This window comes from Melopsittacus undulatus, unplaced genomic scaffold, assembly GCF_012275295.1.
Source record: "Melopsittacus undulatus isolate bMelUnd1 unplaced genomic scaffold, bMelUnd1.mat.Z mat_scaffold_407_arrow_ctg1, whole genome shotgun sequence".
In the NCBI taxonomy this organism is placed as follows: Eukaryota; Metazoa; Chordata; class Aves; order Psittaciformes; family Psittaculidae; genus Melopsittacus; species Melopsittacus undulatus.
The window spans coordinates 22,651-34,638 of record NW_022994304.1 but is presented as its reverse complement, the minus strand read 5'-3'; positions in this window follow the sequence as shown (position 1 = coordinate 34,638).

Here is an 11,988-nt window from a genome sequence, read left to right as displayed (position 1 = left end):
TACCTATTGCCAGTGCTTTGGGAAAGGAAGAAGTCTGTAATTGCAATTAGCTCCTGTAGACAGCAGAACTTTAACTAAAACAAGGTGTGCTTTAGTGTTAACTGTTTCCTTTGCCGAAATCGCCACTCCCTGCAGTCTGACTTTTCTGTGGGTAAGAAGATGCTGAATGTTGGGCAGAGAATTTGGCCCAGGTGGGCACAATATCTGGACAATGGGTGACGGCACCACAGAAGTTACATAGGTTTGAACCATGAAGCTTACTTTGAACCATGAGCTTGTTCTCCAGACTGCAGTTTGTCTGAATGAAAGTCTGATTTTCCAGTTTGTTGGTTCTGTCCTTGATCTTCCCGAGGTCGTTCCTATCAGACAAAATCCTTGGCTGACTTCTTCAAGCCTGCTGCCTCACTCACTGCTAATGCTGTCGTCTTCCTTTTCCCCCCCTTCACTGGGGGACACACAACTCTCTCCAGCTTCCAGACTGACTTGGGAAAAATTCCCCAAGTCTTTTATCACTTCACAAGATGGTTCATTTTTCCAGGGAAAGATCACTCATTGCTATCCTACTTCAGTTAATTTTTTTCCCAGTGTGTTGCTTTTGGCCCCAGTCAGTCAGAATAGCAGAGAGAGCTCTTCACTTCAGCACTTTCTATTTATGTCTAGGTCTAATAGTGATGTGTAAATGAAATATTTGCTGATTTTTGAGTTATTCATATTTTCTGTGAGATTTCTGAGATCAACCTCCCTTTCATAAAGGGAGTGGAGGGGAAACTTCCTCTTTCTCTGTGATGTGGAATCTCCTTGTTCTACCAAGAGGCTCCTTGTTCCACCTTTTCCCTGTGTGTTGCTGTCAAAGCATTCCTGTGGGATCTGGGCAGAGTTAGTGTTACAGTGTGGCTTATTCCTTTACTATTGGTTGACAAGCCTTAACTTGGATTTGATGAGAAGTCCAGTACAGTTTGTGGCTGTTCAAATGCAGGTGGCAGTGGTGTCAGGTGCCTGCAGGAAAGAAATCCTCTGCTTTGTTGGAGCAGCCGGTAAAACTATGGTATGACCACCTGTGTTGTGGCCTTGACAGGATTCTTAGCTGTATGTTGATTTGAGCCTGATTGCTGGAACTGTGATCAGACTTGTTTCTTTTTTGTATTCTGCCTTTTTGAGAAGAAAGTGCAGTTTGCCGACTGTGTTTGTAGAGGAGGGGAGAAATGTTTCTAATGCTAATTTGTCTGTGTTTCATTATTGTAGACAGAGAGGTAAATGGATAGTTTTGTTTTGCCTGCCTACTTTTTTTCCTTGTTCGTTTTTCTTGTGGGTTTTTGGTTGGTTGTTTTTTGTTTTGCTTATGTTCAAACTTCTAAAGTAGAAGAAAGCTATTGCCCGTTTTCTCTCCCGTTAAATTTACAACTGTTTCTTCAGTCGTGTCATGTTGATGGCTTATGCTTTCTCTCTGGGTAAATGCCAACTGCTGTTCATTACTGTTACTGGGGAACTGAGGCAAAACTGTCAGAAAGACCATAATCCTTCTGGGATGGAATGTGCTTTCTGGGTTTGCTCTTTTCCTCTCTTTCATCCTTTGTGTATTAATGAAGTTCCTTAATTTCAGCTGTTGATGTGTGCCTACCATACATATTTAGTTGCATGCAGTAGGATTTAATACCTCCCTTTTTTGAAAGGTAGCAACATTTAAATATGCTAGATGTCCACCATGTTACTGTACAGCATGGAAGTTGTAATTCAGTTTCAGTGCTGGGCATTCTGACTTTCACAACCAACACATTGGAGAGAAAGGGTGCAGATACTTTTTCCAGTGGGACTTGAACTAGCATTTTGGTAAGAGAGGTGGCCAGCTATGAAACTTGGTTCCTGACCGTAAGATTTTTGGCAGTGCTGTTTATTCCATTTATTTTAAAGTTGAACTTTAACCTCAGATGAGATGAGGACAATAAATACTTGTTTTCTGTGACAGATATGGGTGTCTTGTCTACAAACTCTGGTGATTTTTTTAATAGCACAGTAGAAGTCTACTGTGTATGGTTGGTTGGTTGGGTGGTTTAAGTTGCTCTTGAGAGCCTGTTTCTTTGAAATACTGCATAGAGGAGAATACTGAGGGAAGTCTTACTCAGTTTCAGAAACTGATTGCCTTCTGTAAGGGGGTACGTATGTGCTAGCCTTAAAATTGTTAAAATAGCCGGATCTTGGAAGTTTGACCAGCATACAATGTGGAATATGTGGGCCTTGAAGTTAGCCTTCAGGTTTTACTAATGTATGTCCATTTGTCTGTCACGGAGAAGGGGGTGTTAGTATCCACTTTAGTATTAAAGAAAGAAGCTGCTGCTAGTTCAATAGATGATTGGTTTATGTGTCTGTGTGTGGGCATTGGACTTGCATATTGGTAATTTTGGAGTTACTTGCTTGCATCCTGTATGATTGACAGGGACTGGAATGGAGAATTATGCATTAATATGCTTTCAAATGCAGGCATGTGGTTGGAGATAAAAGGTTAGCATTAGTGGCTGCTTTCCTGTACAAAGGTGAAAAATGTGTACATGTTTCACTTTCAGTACTCATTTAGAGTTTATTGTAGTTCTGTAATCTTTATTGTTAAATGAAACTGCCTAGTGCTTGGATATTGTTACAAATGTTATGCCTTGTTTATAAGTGCCACTTTTTTCCAGTGGCTTAAAAGTCAGATAATTTTAGTTATTAAAGTTTTGTTTTACCCAAAGTTTCAGTTGCTTTGAGATAGTATTCTGATTACTGTTTGTTCACTTGCAGAGGCAGACTCTGATAACTACATTGCTTATTACAGAAGAGCCACAGTGTACTTAGCCATGGGCAAATCAAAAGCAGCAATTTGTGATTTAAGTAAAGCGGTTGAATTAAGGCAGGACTTCACATCAGTAAGTATTACTGCGATTGAAAGTGTTCAAGCACAAACCCCCCCTGCTTCAAATTTGTTTTTTCAGGTTTTGCTCAACAGAAATATAGTATTACTCATAAGGCTTTTAACAGGGTAAAATAATAGCAGGGGTGTATGTGCTTTAATTTGTAGCTATGCTGAGTACAGTCTAGACAGTTATTCTAACAACTAGTAGTAGATTCATTAAGTTCATGTTCCTCATGGGTTTACGCTGAACATTTCTCTTGCTTGTGGTTATTCAATTATTTATTCTGATTTCTTAAATCTGTTATAATCAAGTAACTGGTGTAAGGTAAACATTAACTTGTGCTTTGTGCAACTCTTCAGATGAATTCTTTACATGAGTTTCAGCTGCTCATAAAAACTATGGCTGCTTTTTCTCCATCAGTTCTGGTGCAGTGATCCTTTACCATCAAAGAGGCTTTTTAAGAATGCCAAATCAAGAAGATGAGGAACGGGTGTTGTGATCTGTTTCAGCTTGTTAGCTGTAGTAAAATTCAACTTTCTTTTTCTTGATAAAGGAAGCTGAAGTTTATGTTCATAATTTGCTGAATTCCAGTTTGTACATAAAAAGAAATGGTTTTATTTCAGGCGAGATTACAGAGAGGACACTTACTGCTCAAGCAAGGAAAATTTGATGAAGCAGAGGATGACTTTAAAAATGTGGTAAGTTGGAAGCCTAAGTTGAATGACATCATTGCTTTTAAGGTTGGATTCTGAGTCTGAGGAGTTCCCCATATTTCATGTGTGACGTGACATTGACAATACTTTTCCTCCGTGATCAGAAAGTGCTCAGAGTTTCCATACAAACACAGTTGGATGTTACCCACCTAAAGCTCACTTGGGTTGTTTTGTTTTTTTCTTTTTAATGTTCATGGGTATGTGTACATTTCAGCCTTACATTGCGAAAATAAACTCATCTAGAACAAAATTCCTCAGAGAAAATGTGAAACCCTATTCCTTCTCTGCACAAAATTTCTGTAAGCATGAGAATAAGTAAGATTCATTCTTATTCTTACCCTTCAAGAGTTGCTAGTTGAACAGCTTGCATATTCCTTATGCCAAAACAAATAGAATTTGAAAGTGTAATTGCAAATGCGGGAGAGTATTCAGCTCTGATTAACAGAGGACATAGTTGCTGCTGTAGCAATTACATGATGTCGGTGTTGAATCTGAGTGTGTATGCATCTCTTTGCTGTTACTGTTTCTTGAAGTATAGCTTAATGCTATGTAATGGAAATGCTACGGTCACTTGTCAGGGAACTTGCCGTTTTCCAAACCAACTGCAAAAATTTAAGATTACTGCCTTTAGTCTTTGGTATTTTTTCTTGTAAATGAGAGGGGAGGAAAGAAGGTGTGAGTCTGTTAGGGATTGAGTAGCTCTTGAAGTGATCTCAAGACTTACACCCAGACTCTACTTTTTGCTAACAAAAATGGTAGGGGCAATACTAGCCATTAGAAAGCTTTGGCTCATGTTGTGATTCACTGGTCAAGGAGCCGAAAAGAATAAGTTGTACCTTGAAACTTCTTTCTGCTACTATTGCAGATACAATGCAAAGAAATACCAGTGGGATCTTAAAAGCTTTTAGGCTAAAATGTAGTTGTGGACTTCAATACCTGAAACTGTGTATTTTACATGTGGTACTGAGTGTGAAGAAGGATGGAATGAAAGCATAGCCAGATGACATAAATACTGCCCAGTGGCCTTCTGGGCAAAAGTAGTGCTTGTGTTTCTCAGATTAGAAGTAGCAGCAATGTACTCAAGTTCTTTCCTTCTCAAGGCCTTTTCTTGGATGCAAAGGCCTCCTCAGGTGTTTTAGGGTTAAAAACAAGGTTCCTGGGAGAAAAAAGGGCTTATACAAATGCAAACATTGCATGCCCTTTTTCGTCTTCTTGGCCGGGTAAGTATCTGAGAGAAGGAGAAGGGAAAGAAACCCAGAGATGGAGAGAGGGATAAAAGGGAAAGGGATTTATCCAAATACAGAGACTGGCCAGGTATGCATTTGACGCTTTATTTCTGTATAGAAATGGTAAAGAAAGTTCAGAAAGGCATAATACATATGAAGCAACGCTGAGAACTGCAGGCAGTCTGCACGATATATTCCAGCAAATGCAAAAGGGAATAAGCACGTGTCAGTCGCTCACCCCTATTACCAACAAATCACTCTGTTGGTACCCAGTTTGAGACAGCTTTGTTTGCAGATGCCTCGGACACCTGCTAACATTTCCCAGTGTTTCCCCCATCAGAGTGCAGAGGGATCTGAGGGATTTTGTCTTTTTTTTTTTTTTTTCTTTTTTTTCCCCCAAAATAGGATTTAAGGGGGTTGTTTGTTTGGGGTTTTTTTCTTTTTCTTTTTTTTTTTTTTTTTAGGGGGGATGGGGTGGGGGATGGAGGGTGTTGTTTGATTTTGTGTTGCTTTGTTTTGGTTCTTTTCTCAGTTTTGTTTCCTTGTTGTTTCTTTTGTTTCTGTTTCATCATCTCTCTCCCCACCACCATCAGTTGTCAATGAAAACACAGTGGTGCCATTCAGTGTTCCTTTCTGCTGCCTGCCTGCATTTTCTTTTAGAAGCAAGTTTCTCTTTACTTCTGGGCCTTAACAGGTGTCTAGGATATGCAGCTGTATTCCAACAGCAGGCAGTACTCTCCTGGAGCTTATCTGAATCTTTTTCAAGGTGTAGCAGGAGTTCTTCTGCATGCATAAATACCTTTCTGTCATTTCGTTCCTAATCCAAAGACTCTCTCAGTAGACTTCCTTTTCTGTTTTCCATTCTGCAGGATATGGCAATAAACATAGTAACCAGCGTAGTAACAAAGACAGTAAGAAACATGGTAGTGAACATCTGAAGCCCAGAGGCCAGCTCCCCACTTGTGGAGATGCTCCAATGGTCGTGCATTGGTGGGCAGAGCTGAAGAGTGAGCCAGCAAGGCCTCCTGCAAGGGCTGGGATGGGTCTGAGGGCGCTGCTCTGGCTCCGGGGTGATGTGATGGAACCTTCTATCCAGAGCAGAAGGACACGGTGGTTCTGTCCTTGGCGCTGCCGAGGTGGTGCTGGGGCCGCAAGGTGGAACTCAAAGCCCAGGCAGCAGAATGCGTGCGGGACCCAAAGCAGTAGATGGGCACCTACAAGGGCAGAGTCAGAAAGCGCTGATGAAGCCATGAGGGCAGGAGCAGGCGGGACGTGGCTCCTGGGTTGTTCAGAGCTATGCTGTAAAAAGGGTCATTGTTAGCACAGGACAGAGGCTCCTTACTGGTTCCTTACTGGCAACTACAGTGTTGCTTTGGTCCCTTCTCAGTACATGTAATAGCCCAAGATCATGGGAAGTTGACAGAGATGTGCAGTGCCCCCTTGCCAGGCAGCAGGGCTCAGCAGGGAGCCCTTGGAAGCTGGGATATGGTCCTTTCCAAAACCCAAGCAGCAGCATCTCTTGCTCTGCCATCCTAAAATCACAGGTTGGCAGGCAATGCTAGGGTAGCATGTTTCTCCTGACATACATGTTCCCCCGAGGCAGGACCATCCTGTGCACCTCAGGAACGTTTCCTATACCCAGAGCTTGGCAAAAAGATGGAGCACAGGCTCTGCTACATACCTGGGTGCTTTGTTCTTCCGCTGCTTGAATTTCTTCAGCTGCCCATCCCTGAGAGCTCGGTTCTGCTCTTCTTTCTGCACGGTTTCCCGTCGCTGCCCTCTTCCCAGCTCGCTCTTCTCTTCCTGGTGTTCCAAGAAGAGCCTGGGAACCTTTCCATTCAACAGTATTGTTAGACAGGTGAAGCCACGATGACCTTGAACCAAGCAAAGCCAGGCAGTTTTACCTGTTCTCCCCGGAAAAGCTCCTCTGCTGTTCACTCTCGGGAGCGATGGGAGGCAGCTGCAATGCAAATGTGTAGGTTAGCAGGGGGCAAGGACCTCCCTGCACAATTGCTACCCTGTCTCTGAAAGGCACATCCCTTGCATGGGTTTGCTCAGCTCAGCTGAGCCAGCTGTGGTGGGATCACCTCACAAAGCAGGATGGCCAACCTGCATCAGCCTGGCTCTGCACTTTGCAGAGCTGCAGGCTGGTGGATGAGCGTGCTTGTCCCTGTGGTGGCAGCAGCCCCACCTTCTGAGAGGGGAGCCTTTTGTTGTCCCACTGCTCGTGCACTTCACTTACCTCTGCTGTTTCCAGCTGTGGCTGTGGTGCTGGTGCCTCCTCAGCCCCGTCACTGGCCAGCCCGGCCACCTGCTCCCTGAGGAGTTCCTCGTGGTGCTCAATGAGGAACTGGACGAGCTGGGTCACCTGCACACAGCAAATGACTGGTTTCAGCAAGGGGGTGATGAGGGCTCAAACAGCCTTTCCCAGCCTGACCCACATTTCTGTGCAGGAAGATGCAGCCGTGGGGCTGCTCTTCCCGGCTGCTGATGGGAAGAGGCAGCCAGGACCCTGTGAGCAGCAAAGCTGGGCTGGGCTGGGGACGCTGTAGGCGGGTGGTGAACACAGCGTACCTTCCCTGTCTCCTGAGCCAGGACATCCAGGGGCACCTCCTGGGGTGGGCTCAGGAGGTTTGGGGCCAGGCAGATGGCCAGGTTCCCAGCCGTCATCTTTGTGCTGGCCACGTTGTCGCTAATGCTGCTGAGCAGCACCAGCAGCTGCCGCAGCAGGAGCAGGTTGGCCACTGGTAGCCTGCTGGCCACCCTGAGGGAACAGGAGCACAGCGTTAATGAAGTGGGTGTTGACAACACAGGTCTCCCAGGCTGATCTCACCCAAGGTCACTGCCTGCTCTACAGCAGAGGGACTGCCTTTGCTGAGATAGGACCACCTCCCTGCCTCCCTGTCCTTCTGAAAAGGGCCCTTGTTGGAGCAAGCCCCAACAGCTGTGGAAGTGCTTCCCAGAGACAAAAGCTTTTTGGTGCCTCTCTATATCCCCCAGATCTAAACCGCACAGCAGCAGAATGTGGCTTGCAGGAGCCATGGCTATTTCAGGCAGGCCAGTGCTTTGCATTGGAGTCCCAGCCTGTGGCAGTCCCTGCTGGCTGCTGCCACACTTACTCTCTCAGAGCTGCCAGCCTCTCCTGCCTGCTGGTCTTCTCCATGGCTCTCATCCACTCCTCGAACAAGTCAACGTCGAGGAGCTTGGAGGGGATCTTCCGGAGGAGGTCCTGCAGTGCCAAGGGCTCCGCGTGAGGCTTTGGGCACTGCCCCCAGGAGCAGCCGCAGCATCCCCAGCCCTCTGGCTCGTGAGCAGGCAGCTGGGTTTGTGCTTGTGCTCCCGCAGGTGCCCATCAGCAGCAAGAGAGCCCAGAGCTGCAGGGCTCTGGGTCAGCAGGGCTCACCTTCAGGAGGACAGCCAGCAGCAGCACGGGCTGGGTTTCCAGCTGAACTGGAAGCCCGCTGTCCAGGGCCTCCCTGAGCTCCCGGCAGGCGCGCTGGCTGGCTGCCAGCCGGAAGATCCCCTCGGTGGATGGGCCATGTTCATGGAGCAGAGCCAGCAGGTCCTGAGGGCACAGAGGAGGAGAGATGCTGGGCTGGAGACAGGCCCTGAGGTAGGTGCTGGGGACAGCCTGTCTGTGGAGGAGCTGGCAGGATGGGATGGGATGGGGACCCCGCAGCCAGGCTGGCTTACCTGGATGGGCTGAGGCAGCAATCCGTCCTGGCTGCAGAGATCTGCCAGGGGCCGGCCAAACAGAGCTCCTGCAGCCGCAGAGCCCGATGGCCCTGGTGCCTCTGGCACAGCCATGTTCCCTGGCAATGCCAGCTCGGGCTCATAGTGCTCACTGGGGTCAGGGTCATCCCTGCAGGGCAGACAGCATTGGGCATGAGCAAGACGGCTGCTGCAAGGTCTTGCTGTGCCGGCGCGTCCCCGAGCTGTTGGGGTACTCACCTGGACCCGCAGCAGCAGAGCCACTGCCCCATCCTGAGCAGGATGAGAAAAGACGCACGTGTAATAATCTGCTAGGATAGCAGGGAGACGGGAGCGCTCCTCCTCAAAAACAAGAGGTTGGCACCCCCAGTGCCGCTGGTGCTGCTGCTCGCAGCACCGTACCTGCAGGCACTGGAGCCGTTGCCGGGCCAGCAGCGTGTTAGTAGGGAACACCATGGTGACCTCGGTCCTAGCACATGGGGGCTCAGATGGGGCGGAGCCCTGTGGGGCTCTCCCCAGGGTGCCCATGTGCAGCTCCGGACCCAAAGACTGATCCCTTACAACTGCAGTGTCCACCAATGGAAAGTCATAGCTCCTGCAGCCATGGTCTTCTGACTCACAGGACCTGGGACCCTCAGGTCTACCATGCACACTGAAGACTGAGGCAATGCTAAAGCATTAAATGCCTCTGTCTGTTCTTCATCCCCACTTTTCAGTGGCCATCTTCATAAAGTATCAGTCCAGTACTTTCCTTAGGCCTCTGGTTGTTATTAGCATACTTCAAAAAGCCTTTGGTTGTAGTCTGAGGGAACACTGACCAGTTTCATGTCTACTTGAGCTTTGGCCTTCCGTAGTGCCTCCCTCCATGTGTGATCCCCAGCTCAGTAGTCTTCCTGAGAATCATGACCTTGCTTCTAGAGAGCACCCAATTTCTGTTCCTGCCCCAGTCCCAGGAGGAGTTCCAAGCTGCTCTTCTGCTGCGCCTGCTTCACTTCCATTGACACCATTTTATTTCAGTTTCTTTTCCTGAAATCCTGTCATGGGGCGCACATGCTGCTTTCTCCACGAGACCTCTGCTGGGGGGCACAGTGTCTATGGCAAGGTCTCCTGAGATGATTACGATTATGTCTCTTTCCATGTTGTTTTTCATAGAATGATGGGATAGTTAGGGTTGGAAAGGACCCTTTTTCTTCTTGAATACTCGAGATAGGGTCTAGGAGGTTGCCCTGAAGTGGTGTCACTAACCTGTACTATCATTTGAAAGGATTTTAGCAGCATGGGCTCTATGTGATCTTCTTTTAAAACTTCCTAAGGAGGAGAGCTTTCTAAACAGCCATTGTACTACCTCCTGCTACTTTTTGGTGCTTGGTGAATGAGATGAACTCTTGATAATTCGTACCCAACTTTTTTATACTCTAAATAAGTGAAAACTCTCCCTCACATGCTAAACACTGTGAAACATTGTGATCAAAGAAATTATGAACAAGTTAGCTTCCAACTTGCCTGACATTTGTTTGAATTGTGCTGCTCTAATAGCATCCTCTAAATTATTCCTCCATCATTCAAGCTACAGGTAGTTATTGACACACACATTCCTTTTCCTTTTCTAGTCTGCTTCTTTATTTTTATCACCGTTGTCTAAATAGTTTGAATAGAATGTCACTCGTTTGTATCATTACTGGAAATACTAACTGTGTATCTGTCACACACTTCCCACACTAACGGTGAAAAAGGATGGTTAAAGGAATAGTAACAACATACGGGTCTTCAGAAGTGCCTCATGCAGGACACAAATATAGTGCCTCTATGTAAGATCACTCCAGGGAGAGTTTTTCAGCCTCCCTTTTTCTCTGGTTTCCTTCTGCCCAGTTCTTCAAAGGGGAAGGTGCTGATGGTGTTTCAGAGTGATTAGTGAATAGGGCTATATTGTGGGCACAGGCAACGTTTCATCTTACTCTCTAGCTATATATCAACATTTATAAATAGATCATCTTGATACCTGTCATGGTTTGAGCGTGTTTTGAGGTTGTTTTTGTTCAAGGTTTTTTCCAGCCAGGTGGAGGAGGGGAGGCCGGGAGGAAGGAGAGACAGGACACCTGACCCAGGCTAGCCCATGAGGTATTCCATACCATAGCACGTGATGCCCAGGATGGATACTGGGAAAGAGAAAGCTGGAGAGGTGGAGCTCTGGAGGAAAATGGAGGAGAGAGCACACGGTGCTCGGCCGGGCAGGGTGGAGTGAGTTATGGGTCGGTGGCTGGTGGGGTGTTGTATTCTTTTCACTTGCTGTTTGCAGTATCATGATTATTTGTAGTAGTAAATGGCAGTAGGGGTTTTGTGTTATGCCTTAGCTATTAAACCGTTCTTATCTCAATCCGTGGGGGCTACATTCTTTGGATTTTCCTTCCTAACTCTCCGGGAGTAGGGGGACTTGGTTTAAACCACGACAATACCTTTTCAAGACAGCCAGTGTTGTGGTGATTTTATTTGATTTGTGCTTCTTCAGAAAGGATAATGATGACAAATGTTTCAATTACCTATTGCCAGTGCTTTGGGAAAGGAAGAAGTCTGTAATTGCAATTAGCTCCTGTAGACAGCAGAACTTTAACTAAAACAAGGTGTGCTTTAGTGTTAACTGTTTCCTTTGCCGAAATCGCCACTCCCTGCAGTCTGACTTTTCTGTGGGTAAGAAGATGCTGAATGTTGGGCAGAGAATTTGGCCCAGGTGGGCACAATATCTGGACAATGGGTGACGGCACCACAGAAGTTACATAGGTTTGAACCATGAAGCTTACTTTGAACCATGAGCTTGTTCTCCAGACTGCAGTTTGTCTGAATGAAAGTCTGATTTTCCAGTTTGTTGGTTCTGTCCTTGATCTTCCCGAGGTCGTTCCTATCAGACAAAATCCTTGGCTGACTTCTTCAAGCCTGCTGCCTCACTCACTGCTAATGCTGTCGTCTTCCTTTTTCCCCCCTTCACTGGGGGACACACAACTCTCTCCAGCTTCCAGACTGACTTGGGAAAAATTCCCCAAGTCTTTTATCACTTCACAAGATGGTTCATTTTTCCAGGGAAAGATCACTCATTGCTATCCTACTTCAGTTAATTTTTTTCCCAGTGTGTTGCTTTTGGCCCCAGTCAGTCAGAATAGCAGAGAGAGCTCTTCACTTCAGCACTTTCTATTTATGTCTAGGTCTAATAGTGATGTGTAAATGAAATATTTGCTGATTTTTGAGTTATTCATATTTTCTGTGAGATTTCTGAGATCAACCTCCCTTTCATAAAGGGAGTGGAGGGGAAACTTCCTCTTTCTCTGTGATGTGGAATCTCCTTGTTCTACCAAGAGGCTCCTTGTTCCACCTTTTCCCTGTGTGTTGCTGTCAAAGCATTCCTGTGGGATCTGGGCAGAGTTAGTGTTACAGTGTGGCTTATTCCTTTACTATTGGTTGACA